Consider the following 15,078-nt stretch of genomic DNA (forward strand, 5'->3'; position numbering starts at 1 on the left):
GAAGTAGGAGGTTCTGCAGAAGAAAATCAGGCTCGTGGAATGGAGGAGAAGACAGAGGAGCAATCTCCTGCAGTGGAGGAGGACAAAGAGGAGGGAGCTGATGGTGAAGAAGGGCATCCATGAAAAGATTCTCTGGTGGCCGAAAACAGTTCAGGAAGGCCATCATGAAGAGGCTCCGGAGAGTTTGGGTAATGTATCATATTTACTGACCATTACCACATTATCTAGAGATGCCTCATGTTGTCCAATGCAGCTCGGCAACTTTACTTCCTGCTGTTCTGAGCTATTTTCAATGCTGTTGTTGAGCCCGCAGGCCGACTTACTTTGAGGGCACCATAAGACATGTTTTGGCTTGCCTTTAGGTGTAAGAGTTTTGCTGACCGAGATAAGTCTGCAGATAAAGTGTCGATTCTATAGTTAGGACCAATAACAGGGGATGGTAGGTAACGCTTAATAGGGCTGCTGGACATCTGGCTTAATGATATCCACCTTTGAGAGTAATGGGTTTGCTACCGTGGATAATGGACTGGCGCCAGGTGATCGAAGCGTATAAAAGATTAAATGGCGCAGGCTCAGACTGAGATTCATATAAGCCAAGGCTTCCATGTGTAGAGAGATCCCAAACACAGTCCCCACAGGCCCAACAATAAGTGCGTTCTTAAAGCAAGACCTATAGCGTTTAAATATTCATACAGGAACCAAGTATGGTCCTTTATTCTAAAACTGTCCACACTCTAATCTTTTCAGCATTCCTACCAATAGACTCGCGCGCTGCTGGCTGCTGCTCGCTGCATGGCCTAAATCGCAAAGAAATTCCTAAATGATCCAAGGGTGTAAAACCGGCTGCCGTTTCTAGGAGTCAGGAAGGAATTTTTTACGCTATAGTGCATAAGATTTGGTTCCATAAGTACTCTAGGGTTTTTTCGGCCTTCCTCTGGATCAATTGGTCGTATAGGGATGCCCAAATATAAATTAGCTGTTAATTTTTAAATAAATCCTGTGTCTCGCGACAGGTTTCGCCCATATAAAAGTCTCTGTGGTTTTTCTTAATCCCTATGGTGAATATTGAGGGAAAGGGGCTCCTGTTGCCTCATTCTTCTAAAGATGCCTGACCGGTTGTGTGGACTGGTGGCAAAATTAATACTGCTGGGAGCTGCCTCAAGATGGGCAGCGTAAGGTAAAACTGGGTTGTGGGTAGCGGATACAGTGGTTTATTTGAAAGAAGGAATGGGTTAATATCTCTTGCAGGGTTATTTGCTTAATATGTAGATGGGGGATGAAAGACATAGGGAACACATGTTGATACTCAAATGATTGAAAAAGGAACTACAAAATTGCTTTACTCCATAGGCCACAATGTGAAGCATTCTCCATTTTCAAGTGCCATTGCCCTCTTAATATTGGAATTCCATCCACTTCCACCAGTTATTTATACTATATATACTAATTTATACTATGACAGACATTTAGTAATATGAACGGTGCCTTGATATTGGGGAATGCCTGTGCTGGATTTGTTTTTTGGTTACCACTCTACTCCAGGTTATGAGACATCTTTTTGGGGTGGGGGATTTCCTGCTAACGCGATGGAGGAGTATTATATTTTCTTCTGCGCCCACAATGAACCCTCCATTGTTTGCTAGACGAGAAGCCCTTGAGGGTAATAAGGAAAGTAGGGGCAAGTTGGGCCAACCCTGCCCCTGGATCCACGAACCCCCCCCATTGGTGACCTGGGGTCATAAGAAGTTTAAAACATTGGTGGCCTGGGGCCATAAGAGTTAAAAAAATTGGGTTGAAGGGGCCCGTAAGAGTTAAAAAACTTTTATAAGCCTGAAGCCATAAGAAGTTGAAAGACCTTGGTCGCCTGGGGGCCCTAAGAGGTAAATAACATTGGCGGCAAGTGCCCTATGAGTTAAAAACATTGGTGAAAGGGGCCCAAGAGTTAAAACATGTGGTGACAAAGGGGCTCTAAAAATTAAAAAATTGGTGACCTGGGGTACAAAGAGCTAAAAACAATTGTGGCAAGGGACCCTACTACAAATATCCTTATCATCTACGTGGGGGTAAATATCGCCTTATAATCACAATCCTCAGAGTTCCTGATATAACTCAGCCTGTAAGCCTTGTGCATTTATATGTGATGTCTATAAGCCTTATAATTTCAATGGGGGTTTATTATCCCCTATAATACATTTGGTAACAGTCCCGCAGTGTACTCAACCTGCCGTCTTGTGCATTTATATTGAACCCTGCAGTGGACTTCTAAATGTCCATATCAATTACAGTATAGGGCAGCAGAATCTGTTTTAAATAGCAGGTAGGGGTAGTTCCCTGTACTAACTCAGCCTGCAGCCTTGTGCCCTTTAACTGTCAAATAAACCTAAGTGACTTCTAATATCCTTATGAAGAGCAGTATAGGGGTGTACAGTCTCTGTTTATAAATGATACGATTATTAGATGAGAATATAGGTAGATGTGTTGCAGGTTGTATTATTACTTGTCTTCACACGTAACGCGGAGAGGCTAGGTCTGCCCTATAATTACGAGTTGTGTAGATTATGTATGAGATAGTTGGATCTATCTGTCTCTGATACAGTATAGGTATTGAAGGGCAGAGAACAATATCTGATATGCATTATAAATACACAAAATATCACTCATCGGTTCCTGTATAACTCAGCCTGTATCTCTTGTTCCTGTTATATGGTCCCATGAAATATTTCACTGTCCCTCTCTATATAGATGCCCATCATCTCACTTCAGAATTTGGGCCAATAAACTGCTGATAGTCGCTCCTGACATGAGGATATACGAAGAAATCGCTGAGCCCCGAATGAATCCAGACTGGATTGAAAGCAGAAATAGTGAATTATACAATGGAAGTCTGAGGAAATCTCAGCTACAGCCCTGAATATGTCACTGAAATTAAGCGTATCTGAGATAGGGTTATAACTGGGACGCCTCTGTAAAGGGGTCTGTAGGTAGTTCCGAACTTCCAAAGACTTTTTTATTCAGTTGTTTTTAGATTATTCCCTGGAATGAAAACTTTTTTCAATTACTTTCCTTTTTTATGGAAAGGTTGAATGTTCCTGTCTCTTTGTGTTTGATTCTAGCAGCTCAGGTAATCCAGGTGCAGACTCTGCTGTTTACAATTTTGGAACATTATAGTTGATACATTTTCTCAGCCGCATCTCTGAAGTATTAGCAACTATTGTATCATTTCTACCGGCTGCCTGTAATGAAACGCCAGAGATCTCTGGGCTAGCAGGGACAAGATAAGAAATGTATCCACCTAAATGTATCATTTAGAACAGTTTTACAGCGTCGGCGACCCCAAAAGGGCTGCTTCAGAAGGTAAAAAATGACACCTTTACACCTTCAATATTTTGAAAAACTGCGAACCCATAGAAAATAGAAAGTATTGGAAAATGTCATTAATTTTCTGGTGCATCTATCGGGAAAACAAACATAGTTGTTTGAAGGTGAACCATCCCTTTAATAGAGGCTGGGTTGTGCTCTGGCCCTCGGAAGTGCCATCTTAAAAAAGCTACAAAATTGCCTACCTGCTACAGCCACTGCTGTAAGATAAATCCTTCAGGTCGCCTGCGCTGAGACTGAAATTTAATTTGGCAGGATAATGCCTTGAGGACGCCAGCGCTATGAGATAATCCAAAAACACCGCGTCTGGACAATATCTCCATACTGCACTGTGGAATGAATTCACTCAGGTCCATATTAAGATCATCTGGTCAATCACACAAAGAAAATCCTCTTACCGAATAACTCTTTGTGAATTAATGTCAGTTTCGTCTCAGAGCTACTGAAAGATGATCCGTCCCAGAGCCCTGCTCTGAGATCACACTCACTCCATCCTGACTGCGGGAAAGTCACATTAGTCGCGCATATGAAGAATAGTGACTCGCTCTCGATGGGCATGGAAGGATAAATCTCGCATCCGACCTGAATATATCTCCAGCCGCTCTGACGATTACTTCCTACAAAACCGCTCTGGAGATAATCTCCCATACCAATCTGAAAATAATCCTCACAGCCGTTTCGAATATAATTCTCCCAAGCAGCTCTGAGGCTATGGATACACGTGCGGATGTTGGCGCAGTTTCAGTGCAGTTTTACAAAAGCCAACCTCTGCATAAATACGCTAGAGTTTTCAATCTGTAGGCATTTTTTTTTTTTTTTTAAACCGCGTTGCGAAACCTCCTGTGAAAATCCACATGTGTCAATAGCCTGAAGATACAACCTCCTAGACCGTTCTGACGGTAATACTCTCGCATCCGATCCTGAAGATAATCCATACTCGTCGGAAGATAATTCAGCATACTCTGAGATATCCTCAAAGCCGCTCTGAAGATATCGCATCTGCTCTGAAGATTAATCCTCGCCAGATGCTCTGAAGATATCTCCAAGGGTGCTCTGAAGATAATCCTCAAAGGGCTCCCCAAAATAATCACAGGCACTCTGAAGATAATCCACCCAGAAGACGTATCTGAAGATACTCCTCCGCAGTCGCTTTCCGAAGATAATATACCCAGCCGCTCCAAGATTATACTCCCAACGCCCAGACCCGGATTTGCGGCAAGGCCGCATAGGGCCCGGCCTAGGGTGGCAAAAAAAAGGGGCGTTTTTTCGCTGCGGCGCGCTGGGAAGGCGGCGCTATGGACCGCGCGGCCCGCTGGTCGGAACCGCAGCGGGCCGTAGTGGGAAGGCCCAGGGATGAAATCATCGTGGTTCCCGTATGCCTATCAACACTACTGCTGCAAATCACGTACACGAATGAGAGGTTCCAAAAGGATAAATCTGCGTTAATTGGGCCATACTTCAAATTCCTTTCTTAAAGAACAAAAATCATTATCCTATTTTCCAAATTAGCATCCAGGCAATCCTAGCTCCCCCAACTGGTAGAAATCTTCAGTACAGGTATGGGAACCTGTTATCGCCGAATGCTCAGGGTTTTCTGGTAACAACGCTTTCGTAATTTGAATCCTCATACCTTTAGTCTACTAGAAAGATTCATATTAAACAATAAATAAACCCAATAGGCTGTTATTTTGCTTAATAAGGATTCCTTTCACTTAGTTTTGGCTCAGTACAAGGTAAGCTGTTTTAATTATTACAGAGATAAAAAAGAAAACTGTTTTTAAAATTTTTGGATAATTTGAAATAAAATGTGAGTGTATGGGAGAAAGCCTTCCTTGGCATTCAGAGCTTTCTGGGATTTACAGGTTTCCAGATAACAGATTCCATACTGTAAACCACAATTAAGCAAGTGTCCCTAGAACTGCCAACAAATCTACAACATGAAAAAACCTTCTGTAGAATTTTACAACCAACACAATCACACTAAAAACCCTACAAAATGGGGCTCTATGCAAAAAATAACCCACAATATCAACCCCGCCAATATCCTCCCACACGCAATGCTCGGACAATACAACATGTTTGTACCGACCAAAGCCATAATACGTTACCTGAGGTGTCCGCAGGCAAACGTCTTCCTTGTCTTCTGATTCTCTTCTATCCCTTCTGCTATATCCTTCTCTTTTCTTCTGCTTCTTATTTGGCTATTCCCTGATAAAGACAAATGTAAAAAAATCCATTAAAAAACCTAACATATTATGGGTTTTTTTGACATCCACATCACTTTTCAAATCTGCCAATAATTTTTGTAACAATTCCATTTTCTGTAACAAAGATATAGATAAAAAAATGATGAGGAGAAAATATCAAATTGAAGGGTCACTTTAGAAACCCACATAGCTTTAGGTTCCGAAGTCCTAAAACTCCCACTCACTGTAGGTTTCACGCCCCCAAGATCATAGACTTTTATTTGCAAAATCACACAACCACCAATATGAGCCCAATTAACCGCTTTAAGCCCAACAAAACTCTGGCTCATCTGTCCTGACCTGACTCATAACACTGCTACAGTGCATATAAGAAAACTAAACCTATGCTAACTGAGCCTCACACTTCCTATCACTTGGGTCCTGGTTTGTGTTCTCCTGCAAGGTGGCTTCTTCCACGTAGATGTGCATCACAGATGAAGCCTGTGGCTTGTCTCCATCTCTTCTAAATCAACCCCTTTCTATGTGTTTCACTACTCTCACTCCTCTATGTGGCCAAACACTATTATACTAGCAGGTTAACATAGATCCAACACAAATCTACACTGCCATCTAGGAGCAGAAGTTTGGTATTACAACTGCAATAACTTTGTGAAATGCCTTTCAAGACAAATGGCACAGATCTGGATGATATGAATGCCCACGTTTAAATTTGTGCTACCATGGGTGAAACATATCCCTGAAATGTTTTTCGCACTGGCCAGGGCAGACTAACTAGGAGGCAGGCAGAAAGCAGGCAGGTTCTAGACTCAATGAAGGGGGCGCTGGAGCATAGCATTCAAAAGTCTCTACTTCCCTAGCCCCTTTGCTCTCCCTCCCTCCGTGCACGCCCTTCCTACATTGCTTTCTTTACCCACCTTCGTCGGCATTCTCCTCCCTCCATTGCTCTCTCCTTCTTTGGGTGCATCCGGTTTGTTCTGCCACCGACAATAAAGTAAATCGCCAGTCGGGAAAACCATACTCTGGCACTTTTTTCCCAAAAATGCCCCCCCCCAGGTAACTTTAAGGAGCTTTTATTACCCAGCAGGGAAAACATTTTGAGAGAGATTTTGGCATAAATTCTATTTTCTGTATAGATTTGGTCAGACCGTAGAAGGGGATTTTTGAATCTCCATCTCTAATTCTGCTAAAAATATATAAACTTTAACTTAGTCACCATCAAGTACAAGACATTGGTTTTATTATTAGAGAACAGGGCAGTCTTTTTAAAAAAGTATAGTATTCCTTTGAACTATTATTCTGCTAAATAACCATATAAACTTTAACTTAGTTACCATCAAGTACAAGACATTGTTTTAATTTTCAGAAGAAGGCACGTCATTTTTAAAAAGTATAGGGTATTCCTTTTGAACTAAGCCTTTATGCACTGAATCTAGGTGGCCACAATCGCTTTAGAGCCAGGCTGTATTCACCGCAATAACAATTGCTGGCAGCCCTATCTGTAAAAATAGGAGGTGGTTAAGACCGACCCTCTCCCCTCCTACAAGATGACCTCCCAGACACTGACACAGAGGAACAACTGGAGGGCGGAAGAGAAGGAATCTAAAGATTAGAGGACATGTGGCAACCGCCCTGGGGTAACAAGTGCACACTCTACAAAAGCCAAAACCCAACCCTGGCATCCAAACTGGACAACAAGGAAAACGGCAGCTCAGGAATGCTAAGTTTTGCTTTTAGACTGTACAGAGAGATCTTCAAAAAATAGGTGAAGCACAAATTTCAGCAGGAACAGTCCCCTTAAGGTTGCTCAGCAGCCTGAACAGAGGTTCCCATAACTATGGCAGCATAGGCAATCCCCTGTAATAAGTCAAATTCATGGCAGCATAGGAATTCCCCTGTACTAAGCCCAATTCAGCAGGAACAATCCACTACGTTTGCTAGTTTGCTCATAGAATCTACAGAGAGATCGCATAAACCTATGGCAGCATAGATATTCCTCCTTACTAAGCACAATTCAGGAGGAAAGACCCTAAGATTGCTCATAGCCTGTACAGAGAGGATTCCATGAATCTAGGCTGCATAGGTGTTCCCCCGCTGTATTAAATGGATACTGTCATGGGAAAACATGTTTTTTTCAAACGCATCAGTTAATAGTGCTGCTCCAGCAGGCTTCTGCTCTGAAATTCATTCCTCAAAAGAGCAAACAGATTTTTTTAGATTTAGTTTTTAAATTTGACATAAGGCTAGACATATTGTCAGTTTCCCAGGTGCCCAGTCATGTGACTTGTGCCAGCATTTTAGGATGGAACTGCTTTCTGGCAGGGCTGTTATTTCTCCTAAATGTAACTGAATTTGTCTCAGTGGGACTTGGCTTTTATTATTGAGTGTTGTTCTTTAGATCTACAGGGAGCCGTTATCTTGGGCTAGGGAGCTGCTATCTGGTAACCTTCCTATTGTTATTTTGTTAGGCTGCTGGTGCTTGCAGTACAGCAGTAAAGAGTGACTGAAGTTTATCAGAGCACAAGTCATATGACTGGGGGCACTTGGGAAATTGACAATATGTCTAGCCCCATGTCAGATTTCAAAATTAAATATAAAAAAAAAATCAGTTTGCTCTTTGAAAACGGATTTCAGCGCAGAATTCTGTTGGCACAACACTATTAACTGATGTGTTTTGAACAAACATGTTTTCCATGACCGTATCCCTTAATCACAATTCAGCAGGAACAGACCACTAAGTTTGCTCATAGACTGTACAGGGAGATCGCATAAAGTTGTGACAGCATAGGTATTCCACTCTACTAAGCAAAATCCAGCAGGAACAGTCCCCTAAATTTGCTCATAGCCTTTAGAGATAGATCCCATAAAACTATGGCAGAATAGGTATTCCCCTATAATAAGCCCAATTCAGCAGAAACAGTCTCTAAGTTTCCTCATAGCCTGTACATCGAGATCCCATAAAAACTATGGCTGCATATGTATTCCCCTGTACTAAGTACAGTTTAGCTGGAACAGTCCGTAAGTTTGCTCAAAGCCTGTACAGAGAGATCCCTGTATAACTCAACCTGCAGCCTTGTGCCTTTTTATGTTGTAGAACCCCGGCCCAGTGCCCAAGGCCCACCCCAGATTCTGCCAAGCCCACTCCACAGTAAAAAGCCCACATAGACATCAGCGCTACAAACTAACCCCCCACACATAATTTATAAAAAGCCACTGGTGGTCAGGACCACCCTACAAGTTAAAAAAAATCATTGCTGGCCAGCACCCTCCCCCTATAAATTAAAAAATACAAAAACCTTTGCACCAGGATCCCCAAAAAAACATTGGTGGCCATGGCCCCCTCTTAAAAGTTAAGAAACATTGGTGATCAGGGGCCCCATAGAATATTTAAAAAAAAAAAAAAAAAACATTGGTAGCAAGGGGCCCCATAGAATATTTTTAAAAAACACATTGGTGGCCAGGGGCCTATATAGTACTAACATAATACCATACCTCCCAACATTTTGGAAATAAAAAGAGGGGCAAAAAGTTGGTGCAAATATTTTTTGACCACGCTCATTTTTGTGGCCACACTCCCTAAGTACCATGTTCATTTTACAAAATTTGTCGGGTTATAAAAGTTTGAACATATTTCTGTGAATTTCCCTTTAAGCTGTGAGTCCCAAGGGACCTGTTATCTTATATTGTTACAAATACTTATTTGCGTATCTCGAAATTGTTACAAAAGTATCTTATCTGCTGCTCTGGCTGTTCTGGGCTCTCTGCCAAAAGCCAATTAAGTTAGCAACTTTGTTTCTTTTTCTGGCTGTTCAGTGCACAGAAAAACTGGACTTTCCAGTACAAACGAGGGACTGCGGGTTGAGCAAAAGAGAGACTGTCCGTCTAAAAATGGGACAGTTGGGAAATATGTAATACATTAGTAGCCAGGGGTTTAATAAAATAAAAAACACATTGTTCAGTGGACCGTACTTCTTACCTGGCTTTGGGTCCTTTCGAGGCTTCAGGACTTCAACTTCGGGTCTTTTTGTGACGTTGGGTCTTTTCGCAGCTTTGAAGACCCCCCACATGGGCTGTCATTTCAGGTACTGCAAAATCAACACATTTACAGCATTAATTTGTGGGGCAAAGATAGAAAAATGTACATTCACCCAAAAAAACATCTATTTTCAGAAAGTAGACATTCCCCTGAATCCAAATTGGGTGTGCATGTCTTTCTACTCTGAAGCACCAAGCTGCGAGCCTTTCCTAAATTTGGTGATTTTGGAGATAGTTATGAAAATCACCTCATAACTTCTACCTTGCAGCATCTTACCTGCCACATACTATTAGGTAACAAGATAAATCAACAGTTTTAGGGGGGAAAAAAGCAAAAATGATAAAAACGAAGAACTAAAACAAAGTGACCGGCGTTCCCTGTAGAATTCAGCCTGCAACTTTGTGCATTTATATTGTGACAAAACCTCAGTGACTTACTGTGGAGGTACAATATCTCTTATAATACATGAGTGGAACTCAGAGATCCCTGTATATCTCAGCCTGCTACCCTGTGTCTTTAGAAGATCAAAGAACCCCACACTAACATCTAATATTCTAATCATTTAAAGTCGGGGGTATGTTATCTACTATAATACACGAGTCATACTCATGTATACACAGCCTGAAGCCATTTCCTTTATATGGCCACAAATCCTATTAGAGACATTGGATATAGTTATCGGTTAAAGAAGGGGTTACATTGTCTCTTATAATACATGAGTGGAGCGGTACTCAGAGTACACCGTATTACCCAGCCTATAGCCTTGTGCCTTCATAAAGTCAAGAAAACCCTCAGTGGGGGGCGTGTCCTGATGCCACACTAGTACAGACGCATTTCCCTGGAGCTCCGGCTTTACTACCTCTTTTAGCCTGTTAAAAGTCGCATAACCCGCTGTCATGAGAAGGAATCAAAAGGCACAAACTACTAGCCTTACCCCGAAACCAGCGGGAGTGAAAAAAAACCGGGACATCGAGAAATTCTTTGGGAAACCAGCAGAAGAATTAGAGCAGTCGGACGATTCAAATATGGCGGATGTGGAAGATACGCAGGGCCTCAACCCGAGCCCGGCCTGCACTACACCAGACCTTACTGCCATACACGCTCTTCTAGCAGACCTGCCTAACAAATTTGACCTCGCCCAGCTGCTTACCGACATTAAATCGTCGATTAAACAAGAAGTCACAGTGCTGCAAATGGAGCTATGTAAGCTTACCGATAGGATGACGACATTAGAAGCATCGCAGCAGGCCGCGGCACGCAAAACAAGCCATCTGTCCACTAAAGTCAGTAAGCAAGACCGACAGATATTCTTTCTACGTAGAGCCATGGAAGATTCCGAGAACAGGAACAGAAGATGTAATATCCGAATTCGAGGCATCCCAGAAGATGTAGATCTGCCGGACGCCCGCCAACTTTCGGCAGCTACTAGGCCTTGATAAAGACGCCCCTCTACGCATTGAAAGGTTTCATAGGGTGATGTCAGGCAGGCAAGGGAAACCTAGAGACGTACTATGCTGTCTCCATCACTTTACTCAGAAAGAAGAAATCCTTCGCAAGGCAAGAGACGCCACAGATCTTAAAATGGAAGGGTTCAAGAATCGAACTATACCAAGATCTGGCACACTCTACGATATTACAATGCAGACTTCAAAATTAGTTGCCGCAAGTTATCGGCCATGTCAGTTTTTTTTAGTTTTGGTTGACTTTGACTTTACCTTACTATAGACTACTAAGAAGCTTAATTGGCCTTGTTCCCCAGGTTTTGCCACATGAGACTAGCAGGGACAACGATAGGGTGCCATTCTTTATTGCCAAATATCTATAACTTTGCAGTTACTGACGGCACATTTACCACCGGCTTTGGGACGCGCACGTCTCAAGAGCCACGTACCGCATTTATGATCCAAGTAACTGTTGGTTTACCGCACCATAGGACTCCCTTCTATGAAGAGACACATGGGACATATCTATGGACGCAATGAATCCCACCCTACTGCTTATCCTGGCAAGGTTCCCCTTTGAAGTGCATAGCAGCCATAGTTTATAAAGGAACCAGAGCTACTTAAAGGGGAAGGAAACCTAGTCGGCGCAAAGCCCCCACCCCCCCTCCCGTTTGTTGCCCACCCTCCCTCCTCCCCCCTGGCCTACCCGTCCCGCTGGGCAACAAACGGGAGGGGGGGGTGGGGGGTTTGCGCCGACTAGGTTACCTTCCCCTTTAAGCTATTTCTAGGTAGAACTATCACAATTGGCAGTATGGAAATTTCATCTACTACGCAATCCATATATGTTTTTCACATTACAATGTTATTAATATCAGGTCTGACTACCTCTGTTTACAAGTTGTTCAATGCTATAACTGTTAATTTAATGCCATTCATACAATAACATTTTTGTTTACAGCCTAGGGACATTTGTTTGTTAATTTGTCTGCCTTGAATGCGACTGACACGGCCAACAGGTATAATATAGCTCCTGGTATGACCATGGTGCAGGGAACAATTTGCATCTTAACCCTTTGGCTCCTAGCTTATATATGTACATGCTAGCCGTTATGTTTTCATTGCCAGCATTTGCCGACCTACCGCTCGGTCGCATCAACTCAGACACGCTAGATTCATATTTGTCACTATATAAAGATGTTAAGTACCATGTTATTCTTATGCATTAGGCCCCAGTTCTATGTCCACGATTAGGACAGCACATGTTGTTACACATATACTTTCTCTAGAGTAAACCTCAGCTCCTCCCCAGATGGTTTGTCCTCAGGTTCGCAACCCTCCCTACGCTCTTTATATATTTTAACTATACAGAAGTAATGTTTTAACATACTATCCGGTGGTACGAGCGTGCTACTATTATAATCTTAGCAAAGGGGAACTATCCCTTGCCACACACCGCTTCTACATCTCCTCTTGAACTCATTTATCCCACCCCTTTCTTTACTACTGACTTCTCCTCCCCATTCCTCCCCACACTCTAAGTCCTAACCTTCGCCCTCACCTCCCACTTTACTTTCTTCCACTACTTCATCCCCTTTCTACCTCTTTCTATCCCCCTCCTTTTTTTTCTTCTTCTCTTCTCCTCTCTCATTTCCTTAGTTTCTCCTCCTTTACCCTCTTATCCTCCACTTTAACCCCTGAGTTTGCTACACTTCTCCCCGCTAATCCCGCCTTGTGACCCTCTTTCTGATCCTCACACCTATAGTACACAACTTTATCACCACACTCATGGCAGTCCATGACTTACATCCTCCACAGAGCTCTCACAGTCATGAAGCTCACACAAAGGTAAACATAGTAAGCATAAATGCTAACTCACCTCAGAAACGGATCTTATTAAGTTCAGAATTGAGACGACTAAAAGCACAAGTTGCCTTCGTACAAGAGACTCATTTTAAGGTGTCCTCATCCTTCCGATGGACTAATAAATACTTCCCAGAAATGTACAGCAGTATCCCCAGACCAATAAGACAAAGGGCACAGCGATTCTGTTTGAGAAACACTTTAACTTCAAAGTGTCGGCTACCAAAAAAGACCCAGCTGGACGATATATTTTTGTGAGGGGCACCCTAGATACCCAAAAGATTACTTTTGCCAAAAGCGACAGGACAAAACTTTTCACACAATTGCAGAGATCTTACTCAGATTCTCCGAAGAAATCCTCATACTAGGGGGAGATTTCAACATCCCTATGGATCCCCAAATTGACTGTTCTGCCGGAAAATCCAGCGTTCCCCACCGCATTATTCACTAAAAGATCACAAAAGATTTACATCAACTACAGGTAGTAGATGCCTGGCGACTAGTCAGGCCTAAGGAAAGAGACTATACTTTTTATTCTGCTAGGCACAGCCTATACACCAGAATAGATCATTTTTTTCTATCTCAGCACCATCTGAGTGCGATAGGAGGCGCAGACATACACACTTGCACATGGTCGGATCACGCCCCCATATCCATGCAACTCTCCCTTAAAACAAATATCTCAAAATGGAGTAACTGGAAATTAAATGAGTCAATACTGAAAGATAATAATGTCCTGAATGAGGTTAAAACAGCTATTGCAAACTATTTCAGGGAGAATGTCATGGCAGATGTCAACCCGGTGACCATATGGGAGGCCCATAAATGCTGCATTAGAGGGACGTTGATCCAATTATGTTCCAAAAGGAAGAAAGTGCATCAAGCTAAACAGAACTCACTCTTGGCTGAGGTCAGGAATCTCGAAATGGCACATAAAAAGGCACCAACTACGGAACTATATACACCAGACTTACCGCATCACGGCAAGCCCTAGCGGAACACCATAAACTTTTTATGGAAAAGGTCATCTCCAGAATGAGACACCGTTTCTATGAGCACGGGGACAAGAGTGGCAAGCTACTGGCCCGATTGCTGAAAGCGAGAGTCATTAAAAATCATATACACTGCTTACGGAACAAACAAGGTGATAAAACTTCAACATAGCCTACAGATTGCTCAAGAATTTCAGAAATACTACTCAGAGCTGTACCAAATTGACTCTCCCACAACTGTTGACGGCCTTCCAAGAGCAGAGGCTATAGAAGCTTTCCTAGACAAGTTACCTATACCACGATTATCAGACTCGCAGAAATCGCTTATGGAAGCCGATATCACAGCGGAGGAAGTCTTTCAGGCGATTAAGACATCTCCAAATGGCAAAAGCCCCGGACCAGACGGCTACCCCGCGGGGTATTATAAAGAGTGCTCAGATCTGCTTATACCACACCTGACAAGAACCTTTAATGCTCTCCAAAATAACACTGCGCTTTCCTCTGACTCCTTGCAAGCTCATATCACTCTTCTTCTGAAAACGAATAAAAATTCAGAAGATCCAGGTAACTACAGACCAATATCACTAATCAATGCAGATGTGAAGATATTAGCAAAGATAGTGGCATCTAGAATACAAACATCCTTAAGTTATCTTATAGGTCTGGATCAAGCCGGCTTTATACCTGGAAGAGAGTCGAGAAATAACACCAATAAATTGATCAACATACTCCACCATGCAAAGCACAAAAAAATCCTCATGCTTCTGTCCGCCGATGCTGAAAAAGCATTTGACAGGGTCGAATGGGCTTATATGTTCTCCTGCCTCTCCAGGTTCGGCTTCGGGGACCGCCTGTGCCAGTGGATTCAATCTCTCTAACCGGTAGCTAGGGTTAGAGTGAACGGAGTACTCTCTCAGCGCTTACCCATCAAAAACGGCACAAGACAAGGGTGCCCCTTCTCACGTACCCTTTTTGCCCTGGCTTTGGAACCCCTGCTCATATCTATTAGATTGAATGCAGATATATCAGGGATTTCCATAAAAGACAAACAATATAAAGTAGCAGCGTACGCCGACGACCTTTTTTTCCTGACAAAACCGCTAACCTCAATCACAAGCCTGAACAATCTCTGAGATATTTGGCAAGCTTAGCAACTTCAAAATTAA

General features: G+C 42.7%; 1 long non-coding RNA gene across 1 annotated transcript in view; it reads right to left on the reverse strand.

Annotated features, from left to right (window-relative positions):
• Positions 1-9,619, reverse strand: part of LOC121396106 — a 20,373-nt gene extending 10,754 nt beyond the window's left edge. The window contains exon 1 of the long non-coding RNA XR_005962825.1: positions 9,559-9,619. This is a non-coding gene — a long non-coding RNA (uncharacterized LOC121396106). The remainder of the gene's footprint in view (positions 1-9,558) is intronic.
• Between the last annotated feature and the right edge of the window lie 5,459 nt (positions 9,620-15,078).

The sequence above is a fragment of the Xenopus laevis genome, chromosome 7S, assembly GCF_017654675.1.
Source record: "Xenopus laevis strain J_2021 chromosome 7S, Xenopus_laevis_v10.1, whole genome shotgun sequence".
Lineage (NCBI taxonomy): Eukaryota > Metazoa > Chordata > Amphibia > Anura > Pipidae > Xenopus > Xenopus laevis.